This window comes from Andrena cerasifolii, chromosome 12 (assembly GCF_050908995.1).
Source record: "Andrena cerasifolii isolate SP2316 chromosome 12, iyAndCera1_principal, whole genome shotgun sequence".
NCBI lineage: Eukaryota > Metazoa > Arthropoda > Insecta > Hymenoptera > Andrenidae > Andrena > Andrena cerasifolii.
This window is the reverse complement of record NC_135129.1, coordinates 6,334,807-6,360,360: the sequence shown is the minus strand read 5'-3', so window position 1 is coordinate 6,360,360 and position 25,554 is coordinate 6,334,807. Positions and strand designations below refer to the sequence as shown.

The following is a 25,554-nucleotide window of genomic DNA, read 5'->3' as shown; positions in this document are numbered from 1 at the left end:
AAATCGCATTCGTTTCGCATAGATCCGCCTCGCTTCACCCCAGACAGCCCTGCAGGACCCGAGATTTATTTAACCCCTTGCACCCCAATGGCTGACTTTGCGACATTCAGGCGTTTTATTTGAAACACCTAAACAATTCTATCATTTCATCTTTTTATGTAAATGATTGTAGGAATAACGTAATATCGTTTATTTATCATTTCCATGTTCAATTTGTCTACTCTTATTTCAAGGAAAGGAAGTTATTTTATGGAACTGCTGATAAATTACATTGCAAATATGAAAAATATACCTAACACTTTCATTTAAATGATCACAGTTGGACATTGTGATTATGTTTCTCCTTTGAAGAATTGGACACTGCTAGAGAAAATTAGTCATGAAAGAAATATTTGAATAACGAGTCACTGAAATGAAGTTTCAAGGTACTTCTCAAAATGTAGAAAATTTATGGATTTACTTTCAATATATGTTAAATTCAAAAGACAAAGGGAGAATGGAGTTTAAAGGGCTTCTTCGAGTAGGTAGTATGTAGATATTACTCAAGGATTTTTATTTGATTTATTGTTTGTTTCTTTGTCTTTCGTAGTTTGACCATTAGACGTCGCAGATACACGTTTATATCGCTGGGGGTACCGTTTGCCGAGGCATTAAGGTTCCTAGCTTAGCATTGCTGTTTACAGTCTAAATAAGTTCGGTGCACTTTGTGTACCGATGTTCGTAGTTACAGGGTATAGTGCGTTCAAAGTTCGAGTAAGTTTAGATATTTGCAAGCGAGCAAGCTCTGCACAGTTTGCCAACAACTAACAGTAATTGCATTTTTCAGGAACTTCTCGCACCTAAAGGATCTACCAAAACTAAGTTCATTCTCGAATTAGTAACGTTCACTGATCTTCTCTTTGGTTTCTCTTTTTATTTTCTAGTTTTGATTGCGTTGCTGCGTGAAAATGTTGCCGCGCCGTTGTTTTATGTTTCACCTCGTATCGCTTGTCTGGCAGTTGCAATTTGGCATTGCCTCGACGAAGATCAAGTGGTGTTGGGAAGCTATGAAGATAGATACCTAAAGTAATTGCAATGAAGGGATCTTGAGAGATACTGGGAATCTCCTAGGTGGTTATTGTTTCTCATTTAATATACTCAGTTATTATAACTTGTTATTAGGTAGTGTGAGTTTGAATTAGAAGAGTGTGTCGGGTACTTATGTGTTAGGTGTATTTTCCATCGCCATGTAAAGAATTCGAAAAATAATAAAACTAACAGTGTCATGCAGTGCTTTATAATTTACCTACAGTGTTGCATTGTTTTATTAAGTTTTTGATTTGGATTGATAGCCTTATGTACCCGCTGATGATAGAGTCACGTTTGTTTTAACCATATCGCAGAACCATCGACAATGTATAGGGTAGACTTACCACCGCAGGCAAGGAATAGGATAAACCTACCACCTTATGGGAGTTCGAGTCACCACTCTAACTATGTTACCGACGCATAATTGGAGAACTGAACCACAGACGAGGTTCTATACCTCGTCTGTGATTCAGTTCTGAAATTATGGATCGGTAACACAGTTTGGGTGGCGACACGAACATCCATAAGGTGATAAGTTTATCCTACACCTTGTCTGTAGTGTCACGAACTACCAAAAGATAAAAGGTGTAACTTCGTCGATGATTACATGCGTTTGGCATCACTACCAATTGACGGCATATTAGGAAATAGTGGGTAAAATGGGCAAAAAATAATTTCTTTTCAGTTATCTCACAATGTAAAAATATTTATCGAATGTTAAACACGATATTGTTTAATAAATTCATAGAATTTAATATATCTTATTGATTTTCATCGACATACTGTGGCGCTAAGTAGAATACACCGTAATAAGTTAGCCAGCTGGTACATGAAACCGATTAAACCCTTCATGAATTACTTGTGAAGTTAACAGATTGGGGATGGTAAATTACTATGTATGTACATCTGTGAAACATATAGAAGTGTATTCCCTCAATCAGTTAAAATAACATTAATGTATTTACATACAAAAATGTTATTATTGCTTGTACTCGAATCCTATGATTTTCAACCCCTAATACTTCTGCCCCTCATTTTGGTTGCTAGCTATTACATTTCCCCCAATACATCTAAACCTCTACTATGAATCATTGCACTAAGTACAGGACAAAAACATAAGTTTGTTAATTAGTAGCAGCCTCAGTCAGTCTTCTATCCATGAAGTAGAAAATTCAGTGTCTAAGAAGCTGGTATCATTTAACACTTTTCACACAAGTATATAGGACACATTATCGCATCCACAGAGTAGGATTAAAATCACCACCTTCGGCGAAGGTGTTAATCCCCAACATCTTCAACCCCTCCGTCACCCTAAAAGCGCCATCATCGCTAACAGTCAGTCAACACCATCGTCGCGCGTGCCACCGTTATCGATCCACCTCACCCGCCTCGATAATTCAGAATCCCGAGACCCTTAAGACCTACTAAATAGCTAAAGGGTTCACTCTTCGGCCTCGTTTATCGCGAGACACTCGGCGCTGTTTCTCCAACCGCCTCTGACTAAACAGAAAGGGCCGACGAGGGGGGGGCATGGGCGGCTGCTCAATGGCGTGTCAAGGTGGTAAATTATTCATGACCGAGACGAATGAGTTAATAAGCTGTAGCATGAGCCGGGTCGGGGCCCGAGATGAGCGATCGTAAATGTAAATCAAGCCGCGTTACGGATACTCGTACACGAAAGGGGCGCGACGCGCCATCCAGCTTTCTCCATAAATATATTTAGCCCGAAATCCGGACATCGCGGCTCGTGCTCGTCGCCGCGCGGATTATCCTGACTAAGCTGGGGAAATTCACGCGAAACCGCGGGTCACCGTGCGCCCAGCAGACCCGCGAAAAATACATTCTCTGGACATACACACCTCGGGCACCAGGAGACCGCTCGAGCTTCCTGGAAGCATCCTTAAAACTACTGTGTCATTTCGACTGCTTTCAGTTTGCGGGTTCTGGGTAGCACGAACTGGGGTGTGCTTAACACACCGAGGGATTTCGTTTGTTTCAACGAAATTCACAGAGTGGATGACTTAGCGGGATTTGGTAAGATGATTTGAACATGTTTCGCTGGATATTAGCAATGAGATGGTGGAATTGTGAGAGAGGAGAATTGATTGTTATTGCTGAGTTGTGAGGTAAGGGTAGAAGGGAGTTGTTAATGGGAATTGCTGAAGCTGTAAGGTTGTAGATTAATGGTGGGGCAGTTGAATGGGTGATTAAGAATATTAATAATGACGAATCAGATGAAAGAGAATTGTTTGAGCCTGAATCTTTGTAATCGATTAGCAGCTGGAATTGAGTGGTAATTTCTGTTTTAGTTAGCACTCTATGTTACTCTGTATGTTACGAGTTGTGTTTTCGGATGAAATAACTTGTGAACATTGCAATGTAATGTCTGATTGTTAGACGTAGACACTTTCTCTTGTGCACGCAATATTTCATGCATTGAAATCCTTCACCATTATTTAGTTTTTAGGTACACACTTATTACTTACCACGTCATCTTCCAATCCAATCCCATTATTCTTCATCGACACTACTTTGGCACTGAAATCATAAGTACACACACAAAATGCTTAATATCGAGATGGAATTATAATATTATTAAATTATATAGGGAAGTGACTGAACTCTGTGAAAGTATGCGCAAGGAATCACGGTAGCAACAGGATCAGGGAGATTGCTTTATCATATAGTACTCTGAAGCTCTTAGAATCCTAAGACAAAGGGAGCATTGAAAGGGAAACAAGGTACCCTTTAAAATGTCTTAAAAAATCCGCCACGAGACAAGGTTTCTTCCGCCATGCAAGTAAACAGATACGTGGTTGTGGCACCGACCGTAATAACTTGCAACATTTCCCGAACTAAATTATTTATCATCCTGCAGGATGCAGAGTTCCCCTGGGCAACGACGACCCAGGCAGGAGGGTATTATACGTCAACAGTGCTCTCAGGGCCGTGCATAACGTTTTGTGTCGCGCGCCTACACCTGGAATCTTTTTACGGCCAAATTGGCGAATTCGTGGCAACTGTTTTTCACTCTAATTTGCCTGGCGAACGTCACTACGCGAAAGAAATACGATCGCTTTATTCCCAGCTGAACCGAGGGGCGAAAACTTTTCCCAGCAACTATCGCGCGGAACAATGAGATTGAAACAATAATTCTTGAGGCGGCGCGAGAGAAACCATTTCACTTGACTGACCAAATCTGCTTTTCGGGATGACGGTGTGTTGGCTTTAGCGGGATTTGCGATTACTCAGCGGGTAAGAATAGTGTTTGCAGTCATAACAGACTATAACTTCGTGATAGTGGAACGACGATGGGTCAATAAGTCTTAAGGAGTCAGGTCCACTCATTCCATCTGGAGAGTCATGGTTTTTGAGATTTACTGTTATATGCAGAGTCTGAAGTAGGTTTGGAGGGAAGCTTAGGAAGGGAAGTCGTTATTTATCTGCCTCGGGTTTGGCATATTTGATACCATTGGACTTAGAACTCTGACAACTGAACTTTCCCCAAGTACTGGTACTTTTTTTAGAATTTTCATAAGATCCTGTTTTCTAGTGAATAACCTATTTTCTCCAGGTGATGTACGTCTGTTTTACGACGAACCTTGTACGAGAATATTTCACATCTGGATACCTAATCCAAATAAGGTGAGTCTGACTAATCGATCCTGAGAATTTCTTAGTGGTGAGTCAGTTCAAGTGATTGTTGAGTATTTCAAGTTCATCAAATCCTTATATTATATTTTTATAATAAGAGTCAGATACTTTTTAGAGGAAAATTTGTTAACCCTTTATAGATAAAGTCTTCGCTCATTATTCGCATCGAATATTATCTGCTATACTATTTACTTCACACTGCTCCCTTATTGCTTCACAAGAAATCACCCGTTTCGTTTCAACTGCCATTCAAGTGGACATCTTGCGCAAGCGAAGTAACAGGAACAAAGCAAAGCTTTATCGGTTTGATGAGTTATTTCTCCATTGACGAAGCAACAGAAACACCTCGAATGCCAGACGCTAGACCAGAGGAGCAGTGAAACGCGCAATCGGATCGTCGGGGGTGGCTTTCACGATTACCCGAACTCACTGACTTTTATTGCCACTCAAGTCACCGATTCGAACAAAGGAAGCCTCCCTTCGTTCCGTCTTTCTCCGTGGGCGCGAAAGGTCGGTCGCGCTTCCGTTTCCCTTAAATCACCGTCGAATTCTCTCCCTCTCTCTCTTCCTTCCCCTCCTTTTTTCCCCTTCTCCTTCGCGACAGCCCACCGTGCTCGAACTCACCCGCGACCGAAGAATAGTCTCGTGAAAATTACTCCGTGGAGGGGCGGGAAAATCCCTGGGGATGAATCCGGGTGCACACACGCGCACCCCCTCCCACAGTAGATATCGGAGAACCATTCCTAGCGTCCTCAGGCACTTTTATAAAGATTTCGACGCTTGTAAAGATATTGCTCTCGGGCTTTTATCTTGGAATTTCCTGAAGCGGTCAGTCGATCAAACGTACTCTCGTTCGTGTGAAATTCTGATGCACTTGGTGGATCTTGGTCCTCCTTCGATAAATTACAAGTGCAGAGAAAAGCGAGCTAGACTTTTGTATAACACTGCAGGTAAATGTCGAAGTGGGCAATAAACGGCGTTACAAATTATTCTGAGAAGTTCTATGAAGTTCGGTATGCTCTTTGCCGCAGTGGTCTTGTAATATTATCACTCCAGTTGTGTTTTAAAAAATTGATCCGAAATAAAGAAATAGATAAATAATTATATGAGGATCTATTAGGTATATAATCTTTTGACTTGAACGTTTATCCACCAAACTTTCCTCTTTTAAAGACAAATTGTGAAAATGGAAAGTGGAAAATGAAATCATTATTACAACAAAATAATGATTACATAATGAATTTTAATTTATTCCACATTTCCTCCACTATCTTCGATTTGTGTTTAAAAGAAACAAGTTCTAAATTTTATCAGTGGAATCAAGTGATGTAGGATTCTAAACTTAGCCTTAATTGTAACGTAAATTCGTGCAACCTGATCGTAATCGCAAGTCGGAATTCCTTTTGGCTTTTACCTAGCTGGGGATCGACTCGGTACTTTTTGACAATGGTCAGCAGGGGAAGTTCCGCCGTGGAAAGTTTTCGCATAAAATTCTCGCCGGGCCAGCTTCGAACAGACAGTGGAATGACTTCAGAAAGTTTGCAGACGTGAAGGTAAATCCGTGGAAAAGGTGAGAAACGGGGGGGAAATAATATGGAAACCGTTTTCAGTGGTCAAAGCTGGCCGGCACAATGGAGTCGAAGGATAGCCATAAGGGAGACTGTCTATCCTTATTTAAAACGTCTCTCCGTTTCTATTCTTATTTTTCATATTCCAGATTCCACCTGGCCCGTGGAGCCTACCTGGACCCACTGAATAAATCTCGCGGAATACGTGAAATTGTCTGGGAACCGCAGACAGCGCCGCGAGAGGCGGACGTGTATCTTTCAGCTTGTTATTTTTCTTGCAGAATCGTCGGGAGCCTTGTAAAAATTGCGGGGATTTCCAGCGAGAAGGGTTACTTTGCCTGTTTTAAACTGATACGTCGTAGCTCCTGTGTTTCGTTACTTTCAAATGGAGTGCTCACTAAAGAAGCTTTCAGAGAAGGAGGGAGGACGGAAGAGGTAGTGACATTTTTCCTGGAATTAGAAACAGAGATTCTCTTCCTCAGATTCTGTTTCTGGAAATTCTTATTTGATAGATAATTTATAATTAGTTGTCGAAGGAAGGATTCATAGCGATTTGTTTGATTTCAGAGGATTTTTTTTCTAAAATTTAATTAAAAATTTTCTATTGCAAATAAGGAATTCAGATATAGCCTAAGAGACTTGACTGAATTTTACTTGAAGTTAATAGATTAGTGGTAGAGCCAAGTATGTATATCTTTCAAATTTAAGTCACAATTCTTCCAACTGATTTTCTTCGTATTCTGTGAACAACATTGGTAGTGGCCGGTTTTGTAGAAGCCTGTGCAACAACCTAAAATTACTGTAGAAAATAGTAGTTTCACTAAGGACACAATTTCAAGGAATCTTCAAACTTGCTTCACCATTTTCCCTTTCCTTGGAAGCTGCAACCCCATATGTCCCTCCTCCAACCTCTCTAGGAGAGGAGCCCCATAAAAATGCCCAGGATTCCTGAGTAACTCTCGTTTCTGGCCAAGCATGAGACCCATCCCCAATATCTCTTGCGTGTCGTCTGGTGAATTATGCAAGTAGCCATGTTAGATCTACCTGTAGGTGGCACACCATCCCCTCTGGAGATTTCGTGTACAGCATTCTACAAATATGATGCCCTTGGAGCAGGCACATGAAATTGGGCACTTTGTTCTTTCATTCTCATCCCTTGTAGCACATACTGTAGTCTGGGTATTTGTCAACAACTCAGAGTCCATTTCTCAAATTTTTAATTTCATTCAAATGAAATGAGCAAGACTATAATTGAATATGATTTAAGGCAAGCTTCCAGGACACCGTTGTTATAAATATTTTTCAGTAATAGACAACTATAGTTATCTGAAAAGTTCCTAAAACTTAAACTTGATATCAGTTTCCATATTTTTTTGACACCTCGCTTGATGGCTCATTTTTGTGCATTAGTTTATTACTCTTCGTGTACTTTCTTCCATTTTTCTTTCTTCCTTTGCTTTCAAAATATGGTTCCTTATTTACAAAGTTATTTGTTTGCAGTATAGGTGCAGTTGATATTTGTATTAGTTTTTTTCTCTATTTTCTGTTAATTCTGCTCGAAAAGAAGCATAACAGTAAGTGATGCAGCAGGAAGGTGCCTGCAATTTAGACTTCGAGTACGTTTTATTTTACAACATCACTCAGGTGTCCCGAAAGGCTAACTGAAGTTACAAACTTATTTATGGCACTCTGTATCAATTTAACCCACTTTCTTGAATTTTATTACTTTCTATATGCATCTTCCTTATCAGAAACGTACCTACATTTATCTGTATTGCACTCTTCATCCATTTCAATTCTCATTCATTTTTCCACTTCCACTGAGTCTATTTAATAATTTATCTATCTCTATGACCTTTTGCTCCTACAAGCATTCTTACTTTTCCTCTATTTTCAGCAATCTGTCTCAGCAAATACCATGCTGTTCCTTCTTTATCAACCAATTAACCTGCTGATTTATATATCTTCCATTTACGTACTTGCAATTAATTTGAGCAAATTTTACTTTCTTCTGCTATCTGTTTCTTTGAAATAAAAAATGCAATCAGAAAGTAAGAATTAATAGTCAATTTAACATACATCTTTTGACTGCTCGTCGGATGTAGTGCTACGAAGACGTATTATTATTCTCAAAACTATATTCAATAATCTCGGCAACTAGAACTGTAAATACTTCCTATGGCACTCTTTCAGTAGTTACAACCAACTACGTTGTCGCGTACCATGACACCTGAAAGGGGTAGTGCATGCGGTTCAAGTCACCGATTTGTCTCAGACTTCGCATAAAGTTAGTACGCAACCTCTACAATAATATATCAACAGCATAACGCGCTGGCTAAAAAATTTCCAAGAAACTAGTCATATTTCCACCACTTCCCTTGGAGCATATATACAAAGGGAAACTCGTCCGAGGTTCCGACCTTGGCGAAAAACATAATAAAGAAAATAAACCTTTGTTTTTCCCAGGGACCCTAACTGTTATAACCTAAATTTTAAAAGTTATGGCATAAGAATTAATATTTTTGCTTCTTCAGATTTTATGGTAAAACTTCAAAAAAGTAAAAAACTTACGCCAAAAATATATATTTATTACATATTGTTTTTTCCAATATAATGATTCAGTTAATTGATTCTATTCCTAATCATTCCTTTCATCAATTCTTCGATTCCTTTATGGTATATATATATATATACTCTTTTGGTGTTTTTATATGGTATATATATACCATAAAATTTTATTCGCATTCCAGATATTCTACGGTTGAAAAATTAACATTTTCCCAATGATTTTTTTCGAAAAAATTAAAAAAAATTCTGTTATTTCTGGTCCCTGGTCTTTCCATTTTGGATTACTAGAACAGTTCCCACACCAATGCCCGTCGGAAAAGAATTTTGTTGAAGAAGTTTGCGTTACCGACTATATCTATGTACATGTGCGATAAAAAAGTTAAAAAAAATTCCGAGTATTACTTCAAACATACCATAATATGCAGGCAAAACGCCAGATACTATACACTTATAGTTTTTACTAAATAAATTCCCGAAGATGGCGTTGAAAAACGGAAAGTTACACTAAAGTACGCCCTTAACCATTAATTCACAACCAAGAATTCTTGTGCAGCCCATGAATCATCCTTCATAGGCACCACCCTTGCATAGCACTGTACAATTCGACTTGTCCTGGCGTATAACGTGTCTGGATGCATTCGGTTCCAAGCCACCTAAGTGTGCACGCGTTTGCGTGCCAGCATACGTATGGCCCTGATATACGCCCCTACGAATATACTGCGTTAGGACTCCTTCGGGAATGTTTCGACCTCTGGAGCTATTGCCAGGGCGAGTCTCGTGTTCGATACCACCGATACGACCAGTGAAATTCCTTTCGAATACTGATGGAATATGGGCATATCGATCCTCCGCAGTGTCTAGCGCCTTTCATGGCACACCGGCCGCTCACGATCTCGATTACGCTTCGAAATTACTTCAAGTACTGATCGACAATGGGAGATCTTCGTTTCGCTGGGGCTTCGATGAATATAAATCATGCGATCTTTACATGGGACATTTTATTCACTGGAAATTTTACTCCACGCCCTTCAAAGGGGTGTGAAATTTGAGGACTTGAGAAACATCATGGGGAGTAATTTAAGAAATTAAATAGGAAATCAGAAATATAAGTGCACTTCGAAAAATAGTAAATGTTACCATGCTGAGGTTTTGTTAAAGGTTGAATTAAATTTGTAGAACATGGTGGTGTCAGAATTACATTTGGAACAATGGAAAAGAAATCATGGAGTGTCGGGCAGTAACTTCAGAAAGTTTTGGTTCCCTTCAAATGGAACTTTGAAAATTCTTTCGACAGAGGTTTTAGTTAAGATTCGTGAACCGTTCTCAGCACTCCTTGATGGAATTACCAAGATTCTGATGTCACTGTCATTACAACGTTCCTGTCTTGCGCGGAGGCATTAAATTATTGCTCGAATGCCACGTTCGACTACGGGTTTAACGTCCATTTAGTCCCATTCATGCTGTCGTGACTAGGGTCGTTTTAGACAATGATATTTCATTGTTAAGCACTATTACAGCAGTGGGTGCTAACCTGGGGGATCCTCGGGGTGTCCTCTATCCTGGAGACTCTATAGACGATCGATTTCCTCTCGGCCAAGCCTTAAACTAACCCCTGCGGAGCCCCGGAGTCCATCCACCGATCCGCACTGTGGAGAATTCAGTTTCTGGTTACTTTATTATGATTTACACCGTGATTCTCCGGGCCTCTGTTTCACATCCCTCGAGCTTATTGTTCGCGGGGACAGAAATTATTCCCGCTTCTCGCACGCTTCGTGTGACTTAAAGCAAGCATCCCCCATCGTGGAGCGAAGGCTCAGAACAACGAAGCGTTCACTTTCTTTCAACGTGCTACGTGTGGAGTTTACGCTCCTCTGAGGCACCACTACGATGGTTATTAACGCGCCCGCTCCGATTACTCCGCGTGCATTGTCAGAAAGTAGAACCAGTCGACGCATGGAGTGACGTTCGTTGGTTCTTTGATACGAAATCGTTTAATAAACGAGGAATAAGAGTTGAAGTATTGAAAGGATTTTAAGTAATATTTCATTAATAAATAACTACTCCCTGAGTTGCTTCGTTGATAAATGGGGGCAGGTCATTCTTTGCGATTAAACCTGTAACTCTGGAAATTACTATGCTACTAATATTTAATATCCTCTGAATTATTTTATCCTGTAAATTGTGCTTAATGTACCACTCTCGAGCTTTGTTGTTATCTTTGAATCTTTTGAAATAATTGTTGCAGATATCGGTGCGAGTATGATGTTATAAAATATCGCAAAATGTTGCAACATATTTCCGAAAATAATTCCACCGAATGCATATGGGGGGGTCCAATTTTCCAGCAGAGTTTTATTCGTGCATCGTAATCCGAGTCAGCGTGCCAATGAATATATCCCGCGCAACAAATTCCGGGATGATTTTTCGCCGCTTTTATGGCCACTATTGGTGCATCTCTATGAAATAGTTTGATTCTCGTTGACACGGATTCTCTGTGAAATTCCGTGGCGGCGAATTTTTTCCGCAAATTTATTCGCTATCCCTTACGCTCTCGGATCACCGTTGAATAAAAAATGAGGGGGCGAAAGTTGAAAACTGTATTTCAAACGGGGCGAAAGGTCGGGAATAAAATTTCGCTAACTACCGCGCTTGGAAGCGTTTGGAAGTGGTTAATAACATTAACATTTCAACGCGACGGAAAGTGTGAGCATACAGAAACTATCATTCGTTAAAAGTATCGAAATTCTACGTACTTTACATGCTTCCCTTTTTCTACGATTTCATTTAACTCCGAGAAATTCAAAATCCCACTTACAGTAATTAAATTTCATTATTCAATCTCGAAACTGTTCATTTATTGATTAATTCCATTGAAGCATTAACAAAGGCTTCATTGTTTCAGTAATCAGAAATATCTCAAAATAATGGTTAAAAATAGCATCAAAATTCAAGGCAGAATTTCCAATTAAAAAGTGCACTTTAAATTACATCACAATTTAGCTTCTTCTTTATAAATTTGTGAAGTATTTGTTTTCTAACCTGCCAGGCATCTCTATTTTCATAATTTTATAACGAAGGTGTGCTGTGTACTTAGGGAAGCAAAGTTTAATAGAAAAGATAATGGATATTGGCAGTGAACTAAATAGTTATAAATTCTATATAAAATTAAAAGAAACTTAACAATTTTTACAAGCATAGTTAGTGCAAAAGGGATTCGACCTTCGGTACCCTTGAAACCGTCATAGTCCTGGAGACACCGTAGGACATCGATTTTCTCTCTACTATAAACTGGATCCCCTGAGCATTGGCTTCATCCCTTGCAAATTGTTATCCTTGCATCTCAACGAAGGAAACTCAGATCACTTAGGATCGTCCTCCTCTCATTTCCATTATTTTCCCCGGGTTTCCCTCCACTCGTTGTTTAGATCAATTACCATGGCTATCAAATATGTAGAGTCTCAATTTGGGGGATACCGGAGAAGGGAGACAAGAAAAGTCTTCCGGACGAATTTATTTCGCCCTTTCAATTCAAGGAAGAACTGAAACGCAGACGAATTATACCCAGCATTAACTTGCTCTACAATTTTACAAATAGCATCACTGAATGCTCATAGCATTAAGGAAAATTTATCTGTTTGGAGAAAATGCTTTTAGTAATGGCCAACCAAATTCTTATTTGATTTTATGATTCTATGTGCTTATTTTTAGTTTATGAGAGTTGAAATTGATTAGAAATCTTCTCAAGTTTCATGAAGTTTCGTTCTCCACGCAAATGTTATCGCTGCACTCTGAACAGTACCGAATGAAGCACTTCGGTACATAAAATTCATATCCTCATCCTTTTATGGCTGATCGATTCATGGATGTTAATACACGATGGTATCGAGCACGATGGATACTTGCGTCGTAAAATGTTTCAATACTTATTGGCTTCCGTATTATGCAGCCGTACAATCGCCCTAAAAAGATCTTTTTGATAAGAGCGTGTTTCCACTCCCCTGAAAGGCCTTAAATCTCCAGGTAACAGCACTGCTGAGAGATTTCGTGGGAGAAATCTGGAAACCTGTTAGTAGCGAAAAAGTCGATCGCAAAGAATCTCGTTTTCTTCCTATTCAACAAACCACATAGTATACGTATCTCCTTCAAGTATACAGTTTCAGCTCGCATTTATAATTATCTCTGTTCTTCGTACGTCAATAACGCAACAATTGTAATTCAAAGTGACATGTACAGAAGTGTGTAATCACCCAGTTCCTATCCCTGTCCTCGACACGATTAACGTCAATCTCCGAAACGATGGAAGGCACAGGAAGCCAGCACGGGGTCTCCCAAACGAGACAAACGGATCAGATCGCGGATTATGTGTCTGCAAAACCTCGCGTGTCAAGAATCACCGGGCTGGTGGGAGTAATCTCGCTCGTCGACACACAAGTGGATCCCCTGGGACAGGTTGTCCCTCGTTAAACAGCCTCTCTGCGACAAGAAATTTGATGAGGGTCCCGTGGGAAACAAAAGAAATAGGTATTTACAGTAGCAGCGAACCCGTGGCGATAAATGCCCACGCTCGACTCTCCGCCTCGCCCGGTGCTCTCTGGGCTTCAAGAAAATGTGCTCGTTTCGTCCTCCACCCCTCATTATGGACACCCTCGTCGGGGTGTCCACGGTTGGTCGGACGTGTCAAAGGAACGTGGTCCGCGTCGAGAAACTTTCGTTCGCCGATTTACGGGGAAAGATTGCCAATGAATCGGGAGAGAAATGATGTTCGTCGTCCGCGATCACGATACATCGCACGGCCACTGTATTTCACCCTCGGAGGGAAGGGGCGCGCGAGGGATGTGATTAAGAGGGTCGAATTGATTTCGTTGTCGACACATGGGTGTGTACAGATGAAACTGCTTTTTCCTCTGTGCCCTCGTGACAAACGAGACAGATGGGAACGCTTCAAGTTGAATGGACCTGGATAGTTCTTGCAAGTGAAGCTCTTTGTTTCTGTGAAATCGTTTTAAAGGTATTTTGTGGGGTTGATAGGATGACTTTATCGATTACCGAGGGCATGATTGTTGTAAAAGTAGTCGACTTTGAGTGTTATACAGAATTTGCCAATGTAAGTCACGAGTATTATGTGTATGGGACTTAGTGTCTGTGATTCGAGCTCTTCGTTAGGTAGAATAGGCTTGACATTGATCAGAAACTATGCACTTACTCATGTTAATAATTTTATCACGGATTTATCGAAGTATTTGACATTTCTTAAAAAGCTGTTCAATTAGGATATCAGCTTACAGAGGATAAATTAATTTTACCCCATAAGTTCTCAGAATTTGAAATTTTCTGCTCTTTGTAAATTAAAGAGTGCCAATTTTCGAAACGTAGCTTCTTCTTCAAATTAAATACCTACATAAGGAGTATGAATCACTGGAAACTACATTTTGTTGCTAGTACTTTGAATCGTGTGACTAATCGTCTGTATTTTTTTACGTTTCATGCTGTGTATCGATTTTTAACCATAGATTTGGAAAATGAAGCGGTCAATACTTGTAGACGCCACTGCGAAGTTTCTGCATCATAGGCAGGGAGTGTTTGTAGAGGGCACGTGCCATGAAGCTCGCAGCGGAGCTTAAGGGAAGTAAGGCTTTAGAAATAATGAGAAGCTTCGTCCGCTGTTTTCCCTCCCCCTCCTTACTCAACTATGTTGACACTGCGAGTTTGTAGTTGCACGCAGTGACCATTTAGAAGCACTAAGTGTGTGAAGAAATTAAAGTCTCAATGAAATAAAATTAAGAGTAGGGGAGACCGGGGCTAAAAGTTCCGGGGGTAAGTTGTTCCGACGGCTCTATCTTCAAAATAAAAAGAGCGTTGTACTTTAAATTATTTTTTCCGTGTGAGTTGATCACGCCACTCTGTCGTTCACTTTAAAAGCATCCGCGACAGCGAATTGTATGGTTGTAAGCAAGGACCTATTAGTCGCGTACCAGATAAGTAAAAATTTTTCTATCATTACTTTTTGGTCTATTTCAATTATTTAACGTCGATATTATAGATTGATTCGTTCTTATGGATCAAATGACATTTAAGAACATGGTGTAATAGTGTTTATCGTTTGAATACATGTATAAGCAGAATAGTCTTTGAAATTGCTACATGTGTCGGTAGGGGCTAGTTGTTACCGTAAAAACTTGCCCCGCCGCAAATAGGTCTGTGAAGATAGCACCCCCAAATTCGATTTTTTAAAAAAACTCAACGGCATTCATTTGTTCATCGTATGCCCATGTTTGCCCATAAAAAAATTCGTTTGCCCACACTCCAGAATTTAAATAAAAAATAAAAACCTCGAAAAGAAGGGTACAGGTGAAGCGATCGCGTTAAAGTTCGATTTTTCTAGAAAATATTATCAAAATCGTTCTTTCAACAATGCAGTTCGTTAGTTTAGATGTAGAAGAGATTTGCCCATGCATTAATTTCGTATGCCCACCCTCCAGAATCGAATTATTAATAAAGATAGTCAAGAAGTGCGGTACCCGTTGAAGCGATTGCGTTAAAGTTCGATTTTTCTGGAAAATATTATCAAAATTGTTCTTTCAACGATGCAGTCCGTTAGTTTAGATGTAGAAGAGATTTGCCCATGCATTAATTTCGTATGCCCACCCTCCAGAATCGAATTATTAATAAAGATAGTCAAGAAGTGCGGTACCCGTTGAAGCGATCGCGTTAAAGTTCGATTTTTCTGGAAAATATTATCGAAATCGTTCTTTCAACGATGCAGTCCGTTAGTTCACACGTAGAAGAGATTTGCCCATGCATTAATTTCGTATGCCCACGCTTCAGAATCGAATTATTAATAAAGATAGTCAAGAAGTGCGGTACCCGTTGAAGCGATCGCGTTAAAGTTCGATTATTCTCGAAAATATTATCAAAACCGTTCTTTCAACGATGCAGTCCGTTAGTTTAGACGTAGAAGAGATTTGCCCATGCATTAATTTCGTATGCCCACCCTCCAGAATCGAATTATTAATAAAGATAGTCAAGAAGTGCCGTACCCGTTGAGACGACCAAGTATAAGTTCGATTTTTAATTAATTAAACGATGAAATCGTTTGTTTAACAATGCATATCGTTTGTCCAGATGTAGAAGAGATTTGCCCATGCATTAATTTCGTATGCCCATCCTCCAGAATTGAATTATTAATAAAGATAGCCAAGAAGTGCGGTACCCGTTGAAGCGATCGCGTTAAAGTTCGATTTTTCTGGAAAATATTATCGAAATCGTTCTTTCAACGATGCAGGCCGTTAGTTTAGATATAGATATAGGTATCGCAGACATCTGTTTACGTTTCGGCACGTTCGATGACGACACGCAGCGCCGAGTGCCACAGTCGAAACGTAAACAGATATCTGCGATAGTCTCGAATTCCTTCCAACGACGCTCGAAAGTCAGTCGGTCTACAGAGTTCGGACACAACTCTTGCAAGATCGTGCATTCATTTACGGTTCGTGAAGTAACTGTGAGATTATATTATTTTCCGTTGTGCGATATCATTGCGGTAATTAGTGAAAAATGCACTTAGACCATATATACCTATAGACACGGCCTGCTGTATATGAAGCCACGAGTCATAGTGAAGCAAAAATAACGGTCAAACGTGACGTCACTCGTGGGCAAAAGATAATTCAAAATGGTGGATAGTACCTCATACCGTATATACAAGTGAGGTTGTATCTTTTTCTGTGAATAATTTTTGAAGTGTCGTTCGAATAAAGTGAGAAAGAAGTGTGTGCAACATTTCTTGGAGAACACGTCACCAAACACCTTTAACCTTTACGGTAAGAACAATCAATTTTGATAATTCATTCGGAAAAAAACGATCAGAAAGGTATTCGGTTCAACGGGCACCGCACTTCTTGGCTATCTTTATTAATAATTCGATTCTGGAGGGTGGGCATACGAAATTAATGCATGGGCAAATCTCTTCTATATCTAAACTAACGGACTGCGTCGTTGAAAGAACGATTTCGATAATATTTTCCAGAAAAATCGAACTTTAACGCGATCGCTTCAACGGGTACCGCACTTCTTGACTATCTTTATTAATAATTCGATTCTGGAGGGTGGGCATACGAAATTAATGCATGGGCAAATCTCTTCTACGTCTAAACTAACGGACTGCATCGTTGAAAGAACGATTTCGATAATATTTTCCAGAAAAATCGAACTTTAACGCGATCGCTTCAACGGGTACCGCACTTCTTGGCTATCTTCATTAATAATTCGATTTTGAAGGGTGGACATACGAAATTAATGCATGGGCAAATCTCTTCTACATCTAAACTAACGAACTGCACCGTTGATAGAACGATTTTGATAATATTTTCGAGAATAATCGAACTTTAACGCGATCGCTTCATCTATACCCATTTTTTCGCGGTTTTTATTTTTCATTTAAATTCTGAAGGGTGGGCAAATGAAATCTGAGAGTGAACAAACGTGGCCAGGTCGGGTACATTCGTTTCCTTCTATTATAAAATTGAAATGCATTCATGATGGGTGATGAAGACAAATTTTTTATTTTGTTCATAACTTTTTTTTGGAGGGTGGGCAAAAAAAAATTTTTATGGGCAAACGTGGGCAAACGATGGACAAACGAATGCCGTTGAGTTTTTTCAAAAATTCGAATTTGGGGGTGCTACCTTCACAGACCTGCCGCAAATGTATAAATTGTTTCCGCTGTGCTTTAAGATGCGAACATATGAATGAAAGCCGGAAAGGGACACGACTTCGATCGAAGTTATGCGCAAAGATAAATAAAAACTGTCGCTTTTGGTTTTCTTTTAAAGATAATACATTTTTGTTGGTCCGAACCTTCATAAATAACCATTATTAATAAAATTCTGCTTTACTTCATTAGAAAATGAAATATTTCATTAAAAGGCAACTCTTATATCTTAGTAACAACTTACCCCAATGCGATAACAACTTGCCCCATATAGGGGTAAGAAGTTCCGCTTCGATCAGCCACAAATAAATTACTTTCTATGGGAAACCTATTACAATATATTAAACACAAGCTTAAAATCAGAAGATATAATAAATTTAACAAGAAATTAGTCAATAGTGAAGAGAATAACTACATTATTTTCCAGTCATTTTTTATGTTTTATCGAAATCGGAACTTTTAGCCCCGGCCTCCCCTAATAAAAACTTGTGTGAACAGGACTAAGAGTCGTATAGATTGGTACGTGTGTTGTTTATTTTAAATGTTAAAGCTTCGGGTAATGGATCGGCATTTAATTCCATTGGTATAGGAATTTTTATGATTCTTATTTTGAGGCTAAAATAACATTTGATCGTTAGAAAAGAAGCTATGTTTAATTACGTTTTCGTAAATATATTTTTTCAAGAACATGTTCTGAAAAACTAGACACTGCAGTTCCTCGTTTGAATATTATAAAACTGTGAACCATGAAATTAATTTTAGATTCTACTTGCAGTAGTCTCTCCAAGGGAGCTTCTTCGGACGTAACAAGGTAAACGAGCTTAAGCTTAATTATCGCTACGTTAATAACTTTTAATCCGGATTGGCCTTTAAATAAGATCAACATTATTAATATCTTCATTCTAAAAATGAGCAAAAGCTGTTATAAGTAAAAGTTTCATAGCTATAACAGAATTTCCTTAATCGAACTAAATATTATCGTGGATAAGTTCTAAATACTAAATCGTAAATTACGACTATTAGCGACTAATGAGGATAGGTGTAAAAATTTACCAAATACTTCGAAATTAACAATACACAATCACAGCATTAAAAATTAGGTAGATCATAAACCATCGTAAAAGCATTTATGCAACAGTCCTAAGAATATAAACATCCAATTAAATTTTCTGAAACGAATTTCAAGACCCTTAATTTGTCTGATTTCTCTAATAACATTTAGAATTGAAAATAATTTTCAAATGTTACGTGCACGTGTTATTACATGTTGCGGTTGAAATTAGTTTCTCTAAAGAATACGACAATTACTAAATTACTAAACAACTGTGGCCGTCACGTTAGCCGAATATCAGTTTGCCCCACGAAAATGGTGACTGCGGGGAAACTTGTAAGCCGCAAGGAGAAAAGGCGATAGAAACTTTGCGCCCAGGTGTATTAAAATTCAGGACTCTATACAAACTTGCCGCGGAAGCCTGAAACTCGGGAGACAATGAAATATGAAATTATATCGAATGCGCCGGTTCCCCGAATACTATTTGAGTTAAACTCTGCACAACAGAATGAACCCCGGTAACTTGCATTATTGTCAAGCAGCGACACTTTCCATTACGTTCGCACTGACACCAGTTTTCGATTTTAGCACGTTCGCAATAAAAAAAATTCTAAACAAGTTTCGTTCTGCCTGCAACCAGTGAAATCATACATTTTGGTAAAAAGCAGGAGTTGCATGAATTTTTGGAAGCTGTTGGAATAAACTGTAGAAGAATTAGTGAAAATTAAAAATCGTGTACAAATGTTTTGAGTTGATTTAATCACGAACAGTTGAAACTATACACTAAGGAATTAATTTCTGAAGTAAATCATCAATTCTAGTACCAATCACTCATTAACTCGGTATTTGAAATTTCGTAATTATTCTTTATAACTCAGTGCGAATCAGTTTTTAATTCAATCATAACTTCTACGTTATCATTAATGCAGTAATTTCTCAAATTGCAACTCTAACGCTCCTCCTTTCCATCAGTGCCAGAAAAACAGTAAATAGTTAAACAAGATTTTCTGCAAAATGCTCTGAAAAATATCATCCAAAGGTATCGTTATAATTTAAAAATTCCCCATGCAACAGAATCTATCAGATTGGCAGGGGAGAAGGCCATCGAAAAGCGCCTCTGCACAGTGAAATTCCATCCTCTTCTCGTACGAAGATTGTGCTCGCATTTGTACGCAAATTTATCCTTGCCTGGCTAGAAAAGACAGCGCAGCCGTACACGGGCGTATTAAAATTCAGGACTCCTCACGGGCTGCCTGCAGGAACTTGGAACTACGGGAGATAATGAAACGTGAAATTATGTTAAAAAGCGAGTCGCACGGATACGGGGGTCACTAGTCTAGACAGGAGGGAGCTAGACAGAGGTGTACTCGGATAAAAGTTACCTTGCTTATCGCTTTTCTCGATGGAAATTCACCGTTTCTCCTGCGCCGAGAGCTCCTTGGCACGTAAAACAATTTAAACGGTGTCTCCGATGAGAGAATCCCTGTCCTTGACGGTTCTCTTTGCAGAAACCCCTGTTTTCAGACGTTTACACTCAGATAACGAAAATACACTGTCGATATTGCACCGACGCTGTCTCTTTACCGTTGCTAAATTCTTTCACAAGATCTCTAGCTTCCCATATTTTGCGTTAAAGTATATTATTTGTGCTCTAAGAGCTCGGTAATTAGAACTTAATATGTTATCGATGCGTCAACTATTTTATGTCCTTGAATTTACCCGTGCATGATGGGTTATTGACTGAAAATTTATTGATCGATGGAATGAGAGAATCGTTAAATATTTCTCATTCAGAATAAGCTGATATTCATAAAGGGATATCTAGAATTTACTTTTGACACAGCTACTCATATTAGAATACGAGGTTTTTCGAGGTAATAGGATTTTGACGGTGCACAGTGAATGGCGAAAATGTGTTGAATGCGTGTATGCGGATTAATAGGCGGGTATTATCTTCTGGTGATCATGGTTTGATGTCCCTGGACGTTGCGTCGACGTGAATGCGTTATCCATTAACGTTAACTACTGGTAAATTACACGCTGGCCCCGGTTATTGCAATGTCGCCCAGTCGTCTAATAGGTATCGACTGTTGCTGGAATGTAAACGTTAATCGCGGGACACATGTATACTAATGAAATGTGCTCTATATGAGTGGTTAGTTTTGGCGATCATAGGATGCAACCGGCGTCGATGTTATATTAACGATTGATAGTCGCAAACCGTCCAGCAAATCGTATTGTAATTACAGAAAGTGTTTGCTGTAGCGCAGGAGAACCGTGGCAATATTGGTCTATCGATTAGCATTAGTACTCGAAGAATAATTGATGACCAGTGAGCATTAGCCTGGCTGCACTGCAATGGCAACGTAGGAAAGAATTAAATGGCAATCTAATGACAAAAGTTTTAATAGCAAGAGCATATTTAGTGGAATCTCTGTACATCAACGCTTTTCAGTTGTGAGTTTTAAGTTTGAAGCACTGCAGGTTCCTGTACCTAATGGGCTTAGATGCAAAAGGGAGTCACTAAGAGTGGGAGATATTTTTTAAAAAAAACTGAAATCGTGAATGAAATTGTTGCATTCGATGAAAAATATCATTTATTACTGTGACAGCTAAGAAACTACAGAACTGGAGTCACGTAATGATTAACGATTGCATTTCTCAGCGCGTTTCTCTTTTCCTTACTGTGCGCACACCTATTCCACTTTGACGTGAAAAATACGGCTCATTGTTTTTCATTCGGGAAAATGTTTGAATAAATATTATTAATGATCTTCGCAAGCATAAATATAGCAAGGCTTTTTATACGTTTGCTGTAAAAAGGATGCCGACGAATTAATTAACTTAACGCGTTCTTCTATAAAGCACAGAAAATGGAACAATGTATAATGTCCGTTTCCTCAACCGCGCAAATTCCATGAATTTTGTATTTGGTTTGAATTTTCAACAGGTGTTTGTTGGTTTATTGGAGTGTCTGTTGCTGCGGAAATCGTTAATTGCGTTCAGAATACTCGAAGCAGCAGTTGCTACATCCGAGTATCCAAAACTTCTGAAATTTTGGCTCCGCAGATGTTTGAGATAATTCTCTACTAGAAATTTAATATCTGCAGAGCTTCTATGCAAGTGCTTGACATGAGTTAGACTGGCCACTATATCTAAATATTAAACTCTGTATTTACTAGCTTGCATGATACAAAATATGCTCCACAATAAACTGTAATATTCAGAATGAAATTGAAAGATAACATAATTACTTAACGTTTCCAAAAATTTTCAACGAGTTTAGGTTTTTACAAACTTGAATAATATTTAGTAACTATTACTCTTCAGTCCTTATCCAAATGTCATATTAGTGCAATAATTTATATCACTATTCTGCATCACTATTCAAATTCAATTGTCTGAGACAAGTCACAGTTACATAAAATTATTCAAAGTGAAAAACATCATAAAATCAATCAAGATGTTCGTTTATAAATCTGCTCATCTCTTTCCTACTCAATTGCCAAGTGTCTCCTAAATTTTGAAAGAGATATTAACAATATTCCTTGTAAGTGTACACTTTCCAATTAGCGAATAGGAAAGTGCTTGCAATAAAGCAGAGATAAAGATAATAGAACCCTCCACCTGTACAGTGTCAAATATTGTACAGTTAGAGACTTATCGTTAGTCACGTTGCCCCTCGCATGGTACACCGAGATTCGAAATTGGCTTTTCTAGACTGCAGATTTTAAAAGTGCTCGATAGATTCGTGCCACCAGCATCAGGGCTTTCAATTGCTCTATAAAACTCTGCACACAAACAAGGGGAAATTGCCGTGGCACGAGTCGTGCCGTACGTGACGCACTAAAAGGTAAACACAATGCTTCCGTGTAAATAATGGTTTTATTTATTAGCGTAGAAACGATGCCTCCTTTATCGCAGAGTCTATCACTGTTTTATCAGGCGTAATGGCAATAACAGTGTATAGAATGTGATTTACTCAGAACAGGAGTACGGTTTATCGGATGTTGTCGAGGGAACATGATATTCCACCATTTCCAAATGTAAACTATTTTTCCTGTGCAAGAAATGTGGTGGAACGTTAACTAGGTATTCGAAACTAAATGCCTCACTTCTCTCAAATAGTAGAAGAGACTTGATTACATATTCCCATCGAAGAAAGGAAAGGTAGTCGAAGCACAAACTCCACCAGCCACTATTTCTCCTCAAACGAAACAAACGTAGCAATACCTACAGAAACTACAAACAGTGCTCCGAGGCTGAACACCGGCATCATTTGAATATAAGAAAACCGACTTGTTCCAGTATCCACATTCAACACTCGCCATCGAAACTTTCCATACAAGGTTGCTGCTGTTTTCTATAAACAAAGGTTCTTTAAAGGTCATACACTCCGCGGCGCAGAACACCTTCCCACAGTATCAGGTCTTCCATTTCCATTTTACATACATCTCCAGGGCATCCCTTTCTCAGCAGAACCCAGCAGCGCGATGTCGAGTGTCGGTCGAAACCCCCGAGGGGCCGTGGGTGGTGGGGCCGGCCGAGGAACGTTTTAAACAAAAACGCTTCCCACGTAACGTCCGACTGGCCAGAACTCGTTCATCACTTTTTTATCCAGCTGCCTTCGCAGGATTTCCTCGAATATTTCCGCCTCGTAAACCTGAACTCGGGGTGCACGCATCTAGAAACGATTTCGCCAGCGTTCCACACAGTTTAGTGGGGGGCGGGGGTGGAGGGGTGCAATCTGGCGGCTAAACATCCTTTCTAAAACTAAAACAGCGGCCAAACGACCGGTGGATTTTATCGGCTGGCTGGTAGTTAAGATTAAAGCATTTCCGTTCGCCTCCTTCGCCGTTGCTTTTCGACATTCCTCATTTTTTGGCTGTACGCTAAGCAGCGGGCGCAGTGAAGGCGAAAGGGCGAGCACCTAGAGGCCCGCGAGGACCTGGGAGCCTTTTTATTGACGGTGATAAACATTTTTATGGATCCCACGCGAATTACTACTTTTTACAACCACCGTTGCTGGAACTGCGATGCCAGCAACCCCCGACCACCCCCCTCGTCGCTGCCTCTAGCCCTCTTGCATTATTCGTCTGTTTCTTAGTCCTTCTCCTCCTTTCGTCGCGAGATTTCTCTCCCCTCGAGCAAGTGGTTCGATACAGGGGAGAATCCGTGGCCAGAGTCAAGCGGGGGCTGCCTGACCTTCGCGTTTAATGGCTACGGTGGTTTAGGATTCTGTGACGGATAGCCATCGGAGGGAATTCGTTTAAAGCAGGTCGTACGTATGCAAATCGTTCAAGTGCTTATTCAGCAGGGGCTACTATCGCTACCTCCACGGTGGATAATTGGTTGCGGATGATTATGTAAATGCTGCGATAGTTTAAAGGGGAACGGCTACTTTTTTCTCTCTTCTACGTGTTTACGACTGTTTGGAAACTGGCACTTCCGTTTCCCGTGAAGAGGATGCTTCGCTGCGTCTGCTCCTTTTCAGAAGAATGTAATTAGCATTTCTCGAGTATAGATAGGAATGTAAAAAGTAGTATAAGATAGGGGATTTTTTTTATATTTTAATGATTCGATTTTTTACAAACATTTCAGTGCAAATTTTTATGTAAAAAATTAAAGTCAATTCTTCAAACTTTATTTACATTTATATATCGTTTTTTATTACCTTCTCAGACGATCAAGTCATTCCCCAGAGTGTGGGCTAGTTTTTGCAGACCTCCGGGAAGTCAAAAAAAATTTTCTAAGAAAATAAAGGTTGTTTTAAAACTATAGAAAAATCTAAGCCTTATATTTTTATCTATACGAACAAAAAAAATCCCTAACTTTGTCTTTTGTTAGTGGCTTCAGGGTGGGGTCCCCTCTTAAGATGTTTCACGTGTCAATATTCAATTTCAACACACCTTCGAGGTATTCGTAGGAAAACATAGTAAAAATTTTATTGGAAGAAAAAATCTCCTCGTTCTGTCGAATTACCTCATTTCCTATTATATAATTAACTTGTGAGGAATAACTCGAACTTTTCTGGCATCGTCGAGAAAGAAATCAGCAAAATTCAAGGACGAAGATGAAAATTATCGTTCAAACATAAAAAATTATCAACCAAGTCATGACTCAGGGTTCACATAAAATTGATATCCACAACTAGACACAACTTCCTATATCCCTATCCACGTTGTCCCTTTTATCGATTACCTGTATAATTTATAAATACACCTTTACCAGAAGCCTGAGCAGTGTTCAGGCCATTACCACTTTCGTAGTAATTCATAGCCAAAACGATTACCCTGCAGGACACACGTTCGACTGGATTGTACAGCACGTTGTACAAGTAGCCGTGGCATTCAGCTTTCGAGCTTGCACGGTCTGTACGACGAGGCACGTACACAGAATGGAGGGTATCGTGACCAAAGAAGCGAAATTGCAGCAGCGCCAGTCGCTGCGAATTGCTTACGCTGGGCATACTTTAATTAACTGCAAATAGAATTACGCCTGCACAATTTAGCGCTGATATAGAATTCGCGTTTGATGAGACAAACCTGAGTGACAACAGACGAATGACTAACAACGGATTTTATGAAAAACGGTAGTTCGCATTTGTAAAAGATATTAATAATGCAGTTGCAAGGAAGAAGCTGACCAAAACAAATGCGCCTGTGTGGACAGCGGAAAACAAGGGGGCGGGGGAGGTGAAAGAAGGTCTGCTGAATGCTACAATTTTGCTGCCGCTGTCTTATCTGATAAATAGGATGTACTCGAGGAAGTTTACATGCGTGTAAAGGCTTGTCCACGTATACATACATTCACCTGTACGATTGCATGGGATGGAATAAATCTGAGGGGAAGTTAGAAACGATAGAATATTGTATAAAATTCGATAACGTAGGTAATAGTGATTATTCCTTCATAATAAGTGGTAGCTTAGACTT

The 25,554-nt window shown here is 39.4% G+C and overlaps 1 protein-coding gene across 1 annotated transcript in view; it reads left to right on the top strand.

The window, feature by feature from the left end:
* Window positions 1-16,578: 16,578 nt before the first annotated feature.
* Window positions 16,579-25,554, top strand: part of LOC143375479 (uncharacterized) — a 210,515-nt gene continuing 201,539 nt past the window's right edge. Inside the window, exon 1 of the mRNA XM_076824630.1 lies at window positions 16,579-16,678. The gene's annotated coding sequence lies outside the window, so the exon portion shown is untranslated. The remainder of the gene's footprint in view (window positions 16,679-25,554) is intronic.